Source organism: Palaemon carinicauda, chromosome 2 (genome assembly GCF_036898095.1).
Source record: "Palaemon carinicauda isolate YSFRI2023 chromosome 2, ASM3689809v2, whole genome shotgun sequence".
NCBI lineage: Eukaryota > Metazoa > Arthropoda > Malacostraca > Decapoda > Palaemonidae > Palaemon > Palaemon carinicauda.
This window is the reverse complement of record NC_090726.1, coordinates 129,139,936-129,152,418: the sequence shown is the minus strand read 5'-3', so window position 1 is coordinate 129,152,418 and position 12,483 is coordinate 129,139,936. Positions and strand designations below refer to the sequence as shown.

Genomic DNA, 12,483 nt, shown 5'->3' with positions numbered 1-12,483 from the left:
AAGGGAAATGAGTCTTGCCTGCAGAAAGGTGAGGTCAGCTGTGTTGAGGACCTCAGTGCTGTTTTCCCCCAATGAAAGGAAGAAAGGAGCCAGTCATTCTTACTCATTCACCCTAGACTAATTCGTGTAACCTCAGCCATGACATTAAAATGTAAAAGAAATACAATATGAAAGAAACAATATGGATGATACATAAGAAAATAATACATAGATTTCACAGAAAACTAGCAGAATAAAAATAGCCACCATTTTAATACCTTTGTGAATTACACTATCACATGTAGAGTATATCAGTCAAGAGCTTCAAGAGCTAATACTGGGAGAGTACTGTATGTAAGGTCTTTATAACATAACACAACAGTGCAATGACCTATTTCTTGCCTATCCCATTTCAGCACCACTCAAACCTTTAATTTGTTGTTGAGTTCTGGCTTCATCTACTTTCACAAACAAAGACTCTACATTAGGGAGGTCTAGGCTGTTTGTGCAAAAATGTAGTACTGGACAGTACTGGGAAAATAACAAATTTTAAAAGTAATTTGCATGTTTCCTAATCATACAAACCTGAGACCTTTGGTAGAAGTAAGAATTCGGGGAAACTGGAACGGCCGTTAAAATTTTAGAGGTTGCAGTAGCAGCTGAAAGGCAGCTGGTAGGTCCTGCCCACCCAACAGGTACCATACCTTTCCTTGGACCTTATCCTACAACTAACAAGGTGATTAACAAAGGCAGTGTAACTTGGTGGTTCCAGGATTGTGTGGTAAGAAAAAAACAAATTAAAGTACTTTTTAAAACTTGTGACTTCTCAACAAGCAATACAAATTTTCAACCTTTAATAGAAGACTCATCCTTAGGAGGGAAGAAGTCCCTAAAACCAATGTGTTGGACCTACTGACCCTGGAAATTTCAATGCACTCTGATCTTGGTGAAGAGCCAAAATGATGACTACAGTACTGTCATTCTCTTAACACCATGAGCATGAAGATTTTGCAGTTTTTAGGCTACGTCCTTACCAGGAGACTGGTAGGCAGTCGTGGAAGAGTCTATATTGAATGCATGGTACCTATGAGAAATGGGTTGCATAAATTTAATCCATCTTCCACTCGTCTGAGAGGATGGGGGAGATACTTCCATACAAAACTTGTCTGTATAGAAAGTTACTCAGTTGTGAGGCTCACTTGTATCTATTGTCCGATCCTGCATATAATGGAGTACTGTAACCACTTCATCCCAACGAGGAGAAAAAGAAAGACGATAATGGCCAGGTATTCTATCCCTCCAAGACTTACGTCGCTACCGCTATCTTATATGAGGTGCTAATTGTCCCGTGAGGGAGTTAAGTTTGCAATACGACTTGTTGAGTGGTGACGCAAGATCAAAGATAAGGTTTTCCAAAACCCTGTTAGTAACATACTGTGGGTATTGGGCAGCAAAGGTTGTCTGTCATACCAGATTCCAAGGTTTAGGACTAGCACTACAGACAGGTTTTTCCTGAAGGTTAGAGTAGATCTGATATCCCTGACTTCATGCACTCAAACTGTGATGGTACTTCCAGAATCTCATTAGATCAGCATGACTGAAGCTAAACGGGTCATAAGAATCAATGTTCTTCAATACATTCATCTTTAACCTATTGGCACGGAGTCTTTGGTGCTTCACAAAGGGACCTGATATTTCTAAGAAGTATTACAGTTTTCTCACAGGACAGACGGCACACTACTTGTAAGAAAGAGATGGAAAAGGAGAAAAGGACAAAAAATTTGGAGTTGTACCAGGTGGGAAGCTGGCTCTTGGAAATAATCTCAAGAACAAAGGAGTGGAAAGCCTTCCTTCGTTAAGAATATCTTGTGACATACGAAGTCATGCGGTACGACCATTGTAATGCCAAGGCCGAGGCTTGTGAGTAGTATATGTAACTGTTGTTCTGGAAAGGTGGCCCAATTATGCCGATATCCCTGGAACTGGAGAGCAGCTTATTGGAAGATGTTCCAGAACTAAAGAGCAGATACTGGAAGTTCTGGATCAACTGGTATGCAAACAGGTTCTTTAATGAAGATACCAGAAGTGTAAGAAACCTTTCTACCATGTACGAACATGAAGAGTCACTGATCCTACTGTGTTAAGTGTGTTCGGTAAATCATTCCTCTTGTTGGGAAGGACATTTTGTACTGTTCTACTGTATCACGTTGTTGGCTGCCAAGGTGCATACCTGCTTGCTCCATTGCAGAGGGTCTATGAAACAATACCCCTTCACTTATAGACGTAATTCATGAAGGTGGATTAGTACTTCTTTAATGCTTACAGGGTAGGGTGACTTACAAACCCTGTAGAGAAAATGGTAATAGCATTGCTTGAATTTCCAATAGGTTGAAAAGCAGGTGTTTACTTCTGTGATCCGCTTTCCTGAGGTGCTCTTGTACGCCAGTTGTGGGCCACCCTCCACGGGTCTGTCTCTGAACGGCAGGATCCCTGGAAGTGGAACCCCATTGGAGAGGTTATTGTCATTCTGCCACCAAGCCCGATCAACCACTTTTCTTTAGTTCATTGAAACCAGAAGACACAGAAATTGTTGATAGTAGAGGTAACTGGTTAGTGATACTTCCAACAATACTGGAGTGATCGTTGGTGTGGAGTTTCCAATGAGGAGTGAAGTCTCAAAGACATCATTACTGTCCAGCTGGAAGTGCTTGGCTGTGTAGGAGTAACTGTTATTTCCCTGTTTGTTGAAATTAATGTTTATTGTGCTATCAGCATAAATTTGTCCTCTATTTTTGCCTAGCCAAACGACTGGGGTAGTGATTGAACGTGGATCTCAGACTGTGGCAAAAGAAGTCAACTGTCTTTGTTCTGGAGCATTGCCTCCTAGAAGGAGACAAGACAAGTTGACTGTCGAAGAAACTCAAGAGGCACCTTGATCAAGTACGTACCAGATGGTGACCATAAACGTTCAAGGCAATAGGGAGTCTGAAGCTCTGGTTTGAAATAAAAAATAATAGTTTTGAGGACGAGAAGATGAATCTGTCAAGCCAAAAGATGGGTATAAAGATGTACGCATCCTTCAGGTTTACTAAGCACGAGAAGTCTGCTTCCTGATGGCAGACCATACAGTTCTTCCCGTCTTCCTTTTTAAAAATGACAGTCACCGGGCCATCAATCGACTTCTCCACAGGATGAGTTGACTGTAAAGACCTTGAGAACTGTCTAGAAGAATTTGAGTGCATTCTTCTACCTCATGTTACTTCCGGATCCAAAGAACAACAGGTAAGCTGGCTGCAGTGTTAGAAAGGTTCTTGACTTCTATTTGTTTTGGAATGTCGAGTTCTGGGTCGCCCCAAAGTATATGACTGTACTTCTTCAGATGATTGATTGATTGATTGATTATGAGTTATCTGGCATCCTTGACATCTAAAGTCATTGACGCAGAGTACCGCTCCAGAAGTCGAACAAGAAGGTGCTAGGCCGATAGTGGAAGTGGCTTCAATGGCAGAAGACTCCAGGCCCAGAACAATGTGCCTTAGTGCCTTAGTCTCTCATAGGATCCCTTTTGACTGTGCTGCAAATGCATTGGTCGATATCTCATGAGGTTCGGCCCAATTAGTCCTTCGTTGCTACAGTGACTTCTTCCTTCTGTTCTGGGGTAGCTCTTTCCCTCGTGAAAAGTATTGGAAAGCACCGCTTATCACTCACCCAAATAAAGAGAGAAGTAAAAAGTCAAGAGAGGGGAAAACTAAGTCAGCAACATGTGCATACAACCGAGCATACTCTAATGTTAAAAAATTATATCTGTCTGTCATATTCTGCCCATAAAATACAATGTAATTATATGTACAACAGGCTATAAACACAGCAATTATTTCATATGTGTATATAAATATGTATTTTTCTTTAATTTTGATGTGTTTATTCATGAATTATGCATCTACGTTCTTGGTAGATAAATAAAATGCAATATATTGAGAATTATTGGATGAATTTTACTAAAAGATGACATTCTGCCTTGGGTTTATGAATCTACCACAGATTTTGTAAACATCCAGCAAAAGATTCAGGTATATATAGTTGACAGGTCTTGATGCCAACCAACTTTCTGTTCCTTGTTGCTACATTGCCCAATGGCTCAACAGAAATCCAATCACTCACAGAAGCTGGAGAAGGGGAACGCAGACCACAACGTTCCCTTCCTCCCTTCCTGGCACAAAAAGGTTGGGGTTAAAAAAGGAAAACCTTGTCCCCTTCTTTCTTCGAGTTGGAAGCAGCAGATCTTGATCTGGGGTTCACTGTTAACTTCCTTGGCACTGGCTTAGCTGGTTGACTGAAGGAAGTTCTGAAAGCAGATGACTTCAAAAGTCTTGACCTCTGAAAGCCACTGCTCAGTGGATAAGGGCATCCATACTTTCCTTTCTCCACTCCCTGACGTCCTTCTTAGGGTGGGGGACTCTACACAGGCTAATGTCATTTCCTTCTTCCCTTTGCATTATTTTTACACTGGACTAAGAACATTCCCAGGGAGATACTCCAAAGCGGAGGGAATCAGCAATTGTTGTCTTGATTTCATTGGCAGGCTGATCTTGGATCTCGTCTCCAAAATGACCAAAGAGACACTAGGAATAGGAGGAAAAATGAAGCACTGAACAGTCTGAGGACATGTTTAAGGAGTGCTTGTTTTTCGTGGAAACAAAGCTCCGATGGGAGTCAAATTGGCTGGACGAAGGCTCTCAGCTACCTGGAAAATGTCAAGAGTGGAGCCTGGGGGGGTTCACCTGTTCCTTACTCTTGTAATGCCTGTGGATTGGGACATGCTGCTGTGAGACACAATCCCTTGTACATGAAAGTCACTGGAAAGTAATCTTTTACCTCTCTTGGAGATACCTCATGACTCAGACCAATCATGGCACAAAAGAGGATTTTGGTGGTTTGACAAGTCAAGGTGATGTGACTTCCGACAGTGACTAGAAGGAACAGGTGACAGGATTTTAATCCTTATTAAAGCAACAATAATGGTCTCTGGATGTAGAAGCACGAAAGGTCCAATTACTTGATGTCTGAACTTGTGAGGTCTTATGGCAGGTGACCACCCTGAGGTGTCCTAATACTAGAGGTTCGAGCACATGATTGATCACGTATATAATCCCTCCGTGATGGAGTGCAAGGAGGTTGGATGATTGGAGATCAAGAGGGCGGAGACCTGGTGCCAATCTCGAGGACAAGGTCCTTTAAAGTGTAGATACTAGTTACGAGGAGACCTCCTGCCTCCTGGTAGTGAATGTTCGCGAGGCGATCGTGCTCACGGCGATTGAGATGATCAGGTGTGGGGATTTCGGAGGGATCATGCATGGCTTAACTAGGTGACTGTGCGCGGATTATCAAGTGTGGCTCGATTGGGGTGACTGTATATGGGGTGATAAGTGTGTGAGGTAATCAGGCTCAAGGAGCTCGTACGCATGGCAAACGATCTCATGGAGAAGATGGGTAACTAGGAGAATGGTTTACCTTTTTGTCACATTTAGGAGTAGATGGCTTTTGTCATTTAGCCGAAAGAGGTTTCCTTTCAGCATTTTGCAGGTCTATTTCAGACATCTTTCTATGTTCAAGGTGATGTTACCAAAGCATATCAGGAGTGTCCAGAGGCAGGAGAGGGACAAGGGTGGCCAACCCATTCCTGACCAGTGGTGTTAGTACTTACCGTATATTTCCGCGTATAAGGCGACCTTCATATAAGACGAGGTACAAAATTTGAGCAAATTTTTATGAATTTATCTCATATCGGTAGTATAAGACGACTGCTCAATAAAAAACCATCTGTGTATAGCCTAGGCTAGATTTTGCAACAACAGATATCTTATGAAATATAGGATATGTAAAGATGATGATATTACTTACTGTATCCTTATAAATTAAAAATAAATGAAATAACAAAACAAATCCTTTATTGTTTTCCTAGAACACGCGTCACCTAGCCTGCATTGTTTTGTTTATGCTCATCAGCTGCTCACATACGAAATGCCCGTTCCTCCTCTTTCTTCTTCTTCTTTTATGTTCTTTGATGTTCTTTGCGAGTTTGTTATAAAAGCATATAATAATGTAAAGGTGGAAAGTGTCATAAAATAATTTTAAAAATACGGGATCTCAAATGCCATGGATGGCAGTGAAGACGATTTATTGTACGAATGCGATGACGAAGCCAAAGTCGACTCACCGGAACCGGACTGGAATCCTTACGATGATGGCGTATATGATAAATCTCGTGATATGTTCGAACAGCTTTTCGAAACACAGTGATAACTGTGAGGAGTTTTAGTGGTGTTAGATTTATACATGTCGCAGGGTTGATGTTTAATATTGATTGGAAATAAAGTTTTACAAATTTTTAGGTTTTAAATGCAATACTGTAATATACCGTAATTTTTATTGAGAAATAAAGATTGTACCGTTTGTAATCCAAAATTGTTATTTACAGCTAAAAATAATAATTTTTAAACAAACAAATAATGATATCCTATATGTTATTACTATCGTAATTAACACTAGCATTAAAATTAATGAAAGGTTAGCGAGAGGAAAAGTTGCTTACAACGCAACCAATACTCGATGTTTATATTTTCTCAGCTGTGCTCGTATGGTTAAAAGTTGGAATTATTCCTCGAATTTATCATTTATGCCCTTTGTGTAGATATGCTAATAATATATACGGTAAAAATTGTTTAATTACATTCATTATACATTTATATATTAATGTAAATCATTTCACGTGTGTCGGTGGTTATCGCACCTCAACCTAGGCTAGCCTACTGATAAACCAGCCATAGAATTCAAGGTGTGATTTTTATAACGGTAGTATAAGACGACCCCCCATTTTTAATGGTTGAATTTTGGAATATAGGGTCGTCTTATACGCGGAAATTTACGGTAAGTCTCTCACAGGATGGACCACTGGTAACAAAAGCATGAACTCTTGAACCCCATTCAGAAAGCTTTTCCCAAGGGTCAGAGTTTAGTACTACATTACTCCTCCCACAAAACCATTCAGAGAAACTGGATGATGTCCTGTGCTTTGGAGATTTCTTCTTCTTGGGGGCAGTATGCATCACATCCAAAGTGTTTGCAGGCAATAAAAAAGGCCCAGAAACAGGAGAGATAACACATGAAAGTGAATGTTTGCATGTGCTTTGTTTCCCTGTTACCAATCTTTAACAATGTCAAGGATTTCCAGGCTGCTGATGATCTATCAGCAAAAGGTGAAGACACAGAAGACCAAGTAGTAGCAGATGAGGGCTTGTTGAAGGGTGCCACATCACGTTGCTCCTCTGCAGAACGAGAAGCCAAAGAAGAGGGCGTAGCATCAGGAGACTTCTTGGACCTAGTGGCAGCTAGCCCCTCAAGAAGTCTCTCAGCCGACGGGCCACCAGCTATGCCTAAGGAAGGTCACAGCATACCTAGGTCCAAGTCCTTGCAAGGGTTATCAACAGGTGACACAATAACAAGAGTACAGTACTTTGATGGAGAGGCAGGGTATATTGCTCTCACTAGGGGAAGACAATACTCCTGACACCATCAAAGTGCTCACGGAGGGCCAGGCAGTCTCTCCTTACTCCTAACAAATCCTATGTAGGACCCAAACCCCGAGGAACCTGAGATGGAGACACAGCCAGCTTAGTTCCCCAAGAAGAGAAGAAGAAGCTATATTGTTTTTCAGTTCAGTTTGGGTATTGTCAAGTCAGATGCCGATGAATCGCTCTTACTTTTTTTTCTTCTTCGCAAACTCCACACACTGCAAGGAAGGCATGTACTAAGCTCCTCACAAGGGAGTGGCTGCAAACAGTCATGGCCCTGCAAAATGAAGTGAGTTGATGGGATCTACCCCAAGCATGCTCATAAAACAATCACAAAGATGGCAAACTTTACCTCAGCAGAGATGCATGTCTACCCTTGGAGGTAACCATCCCCCAAAAAACAAAAAATCCCAAACTCTACAAAAAGAAGGAAAAATGATTAAATAGCCATACTAGGGTGCAGCGAATTACAAGTGTAAAAAGCTGCAGCTGCAGTCAGTGAGGTTTGCTCTATCTGCTACCGAATCAAATATGAGGTTTGTTCTTCACATACTTGTACCCAAATTTAAGCAAAAGACTTCTCTTTCTTAATTAAATCACAAATATCAGCCTTCTATACCGCAGACATCTGATGAGCATTTTTAGCCTTTGAGTCAACACTAATTTAACTCGTAACACATTTATGAACCATGGTATTAAACAATAATGAGATAAACTTCCTTTGCTATATGTAATGGATAATGCTACTGTATTACACACTTGCGATATAAGACGCGGCAAAAACTAAAAATGGTACAGGGTAGAGCACTGGGCACAACAGATGATTTACTTTACTTTACTTTACTTTGATGGGTGCATTTCTGGTATCATTTTATGGTATCAACTGGTCAACTAAGTACAGTATAATCGACAGTTGGAGAATCGGACAATAAGGAGGGTGGACTGTATGCCTATATACTAAGCTATTCCTTTAAAGATGCTAAAACTATCAAAAAAACCAGTACGGAAAGTCATGAGACTTTACTGAAATAGCTAAGATTAAAGAAAGAAATTGCAGTATGACTACAAAATATTTCTGATAACTTAATCAAGTCACCATTCAAATCAAAATGCGTAATAAGAAAAATAAAACATTGCTGAACATCAGCATGTTATTTATGTAAAGACTGACAAGTCACCCCAGGGTTCCTAAGATGTGTAGGCTAATAATATGTTAGAGTATGCTACGCTACAAGGGAACAGCAAGAATGAAATGTAATTTTTTATCTATTTGAGCATCTCATAAGTGCAAACACAAAAATTCCACTGTTACCGAGCAGGGTTATTCTGATTCATATAAGATAATTGTGTAGAAGGGAACTAATAATTCAAACTACTGTAAAGGATAAAATGTTGAGATTACAAAAGTTCTATACAACAAAATTTCTCGTGGCTAACTCTGAATGGCTTGAGCTGCAAATATATCATAAAACTATTTTCAGTAAAGCCAAACATGCTGAATATCTTAAAGAGTCCCTGTTAAAAATTCTAAATGCATTTTAACATTGACCTTACCTTTGCCCAATCCAAAGGTAGCCTGCAGAATAAAGGAATATTAAATCAAGTATATTGAGTCTACAATGACAATTATTTCACAATAAGAAATCACAAAATGCAGTTTTTGGAAAGAATAAATATGGCATAGAATGAAGGAAAATATCTAAACTAAAATACAATAACGTACAAAATGTTTTTAGATATTCTTACTATATATACCATAGAAATAAACCTCTAACAATAGCTTACCCATAAGTAAAAGATTAATAAGGAAAATCCAAATGTTTGTAGAAGTAGTAGTAGACAGATGACAATAATCAAATGTCTTATTCATCGACTCTACTTAGATACCAAATAATGTCGCATCAATCAAATGGATATAACTATTAAAGATATTAAATTATTAAACCCATACCAATTAACAATACTTCAAAACTCTTGCTGTGTTGTGATGAATGATTTGTTTAAAAAAAATAAAACTGGAGAAAGAAAAAATGGTAGAGTAGAATGAATGTATAGTAAATGGCAGAAAGCAATACTGTACTTCTTGAGGTTACAAGGAAGCAAAGAACAACCATTTTCTATCTAAGACAGTTTGCAATGTAAGGTACACTGATGGCAGCTCTCTCCTACATGGTCAAGTCACCTTAATTCTAAAAATGAAATTAGTATAGAAAATAAAAATATTTCAAATTGTTTCATTGTCTTAGTAATCAAAGTTGATGCAAATCTGACATTTGCAGCTTTGTAAGCTTAATCAATTACTGCAACAATTTTCTTTCAAAGAAATTTACAATAACTATTTCCAATGATCACCTAATATCTCAAAAATACCTAGTAAGCAGGAATGAACACTGAGAGCAGCAAAAATCTCAATTTACCACTGTATTATATGGCAGTCTTTTGATATTAGTGTGGGATGAATATAACAAATATGACAACTTTAAAAGTAATTTGTATTTTTCCTAGCTTACAAAACTGGAGCTATTTATAGGGGTATTACTTTCGGCGTAGCTGAAAGACGAGCCATGATAATTCTAGTGAGGGATAACTACTCCATCCGTTAGTTAGCAAATGGGGGTGGGGTAGACTGGCTACCCAGTTCACTCACACCTCTCGGCTGAGTAACCAACTTGCTTTCTGGCAGGACTTCTTGGAGGACAGGGTGGGGGGCCAATTTGTATAAATAGCTCCAGGTTTATATGCTAGGAAAATTACTTCAAAATTTGTCATTTGTTCTGGAGCAAATATAAACCCTCCGCTATTTATAGGGGTGACTTACTCTTATGAGGGAGAAAGTCCTCACCAACTGGCCTTGGTCATGCCCCGCGGTTCTCTCTATTTCGATCTGTGATCGATTGTAGTAGAAACCCTACCCTCGCTAAAATCAAGTGCCGATATAAGGTAATGCACTGATAGCAGCCTGCAGAAGCTTGTGTGTGAGTGAAACTAGCAGTGTGGCTTGTCTTTAACATACAGACTCTAGTACAAGACCTAGAGTTCTTAAGACTTACCCAATACCCTCCCTCAAAGAGGTATTGGGGACGTAACAAAGTATTATTCTATACTTGGGAGGCACAAGGAAATGAGTCTTACCTGCAGTGAGGTGAGGTCAGCTATGCTGAGGCTTGCGGAGGTGTTTTACCTGGAGGGGAATAGGTAAAAGAAAGAAAAGAGCCAGTCATTCCTTCTCATTCACCCAAGACTAACCCGGGCAACCTCAGCCCTTAACCCTCTGCTACTTTTCCATCAATGAGCTTGAGGTGTTTGGACCATTTGTTGTGCGGCCACAACAGGATCAATGGAATAGGTCTCAATGTTCCTGTGGGTTACATCTTGCAGGTAGTAGGCAGTGAAGGTCGTTTGATGCTTCCACACACCCGCTTGCAGTACCTGCGCCACAGGGTAGTTTTCTTGAACGTAAGGGACATTGCAATGCCACGGACGTCATGAGCTCTGGGTCATTAGGAAGGTGGAGGGTCTGGATTGAGAGCAAAATCAATTACCTTCTGAATTCAGGCAGGAAAGGAAATCCTTGTGACCCTCCTCTTGACCTTCTCCGTGCTGGCAAACAGTGCTGACACACGGGGCCCGAGCTGCTGTCGTTCTCTTAAGGTAACACCTTAGACTCCTCACTGGGAAAAGCCCCACTTGGATTGGGTCTTTGGTTACAGAACGAAGACTTTCTATCCGGAATGGGCTGAACCTAGGGTACAGCACACTCAGATTTTGAGTCTTAGCAATCAACTCAGGGATGAAGCTGGGAATTGCTTCTCCCCATCTCATAGAGTAGGAGACATCAGAAGATAGATCATGCAACTCACTAGCTCTCTTGGCCGAAGCCAAAGCGAGTAGCAAAGCAATCTTCTATGTAAGAAGGCGATCTGTTGTCTGGCATAAGGGTTCGTAGAAAGGGACCTTCACAGACTGAAGGACCCGAACCGTGTTCCTAGGAGGAGGATTAAGTTCCGACGGGGGCCAAGTCATCTCAAAACTTTGTATGAGCAGAGGCATCGAGGGGAGTGATAACATTTCCACGACATCAGTCACAAAAGACCGACCACTTCGCCTGGAAGACTGATGCTGAAAAGCGTATGAGGTGTCTTGACATCCTTTTCGCAACTCGTTGCAAAAAGCCTCTCTGCGAGAGGAGGTGCTGGACAGTTTCCAGGCGTGAAGTCAAAGCAAAGCTATAGCTTTGTGGAAGATGTTGGCATGTGGCTGTTTTTTAGCATGTGTCACGGAGGCTGCTCCCTCAGAAGTTGCAGAAGGTACGGGAACCATTCTGCGTGATGCCATAGCGGAGGTATTGGAGTCATGATAAGTTCTTGCTTATTCTGACTTGGTTAAGGACTTCCTCAACAGACAGAACGGACGGGGGAATTGTGTACACATCTAAGCTGTCCCACCGTTGTCTACGCTCGAGGAACCCCACAAAGTTAAGACTTTGTTGGCTACTAGAGGATTCAAAGACACTTGGAGCCCACTGAGTCACCCTGCTCAGATTGTCTGCAAGCCCATTCCTGTTGCCAGGAATGCTGCGAGCGGAAGGGGACACCTAGCTTTCTTCTGTCCATCTAAGTATTTCTACTGTTAGATGGTTCTCTAAGAGAGCTATATGCTCGTACCTTTCTGATTTGGGCCAAAGGATGAAGATGGACTGGTGCAGCATATGGGCCTCCCCCCACTGATGCATCCGAAGAGAGCATCAGTTCCAGAAGAGGAGAGGGGGCGAGAAGACTGCTCTCTTTGCAGAGGTTCTCGTTTGACACTCACCATCTGTGGTTCGTCCTGAGGGGACGGGAGTTTGCATGACAAGGAAAAACATCTTGAGATGATGTCTAAGACATGCAACTGCTTGCACACTTCAGCTATAAATCCTGTTCTCCCTCCAACT

At 41.0% G+C, this 12,483-nt stretch overlaps 1 protein-coding gene across 2 annotated transcripts in view; it reads right to left on the bottom strand.

Moving 5' to 3' along the window:
* The window catches only part of LOC137626927 (liprin-beta-1-like), a 378,890-nt gene that overhangs the window by 308,180 nt on the left and 58,227 nt on the right, over positions 1-12,483 (bottom strand). The gene's annotated exons all lie outside the window — the stretch shown is intronic.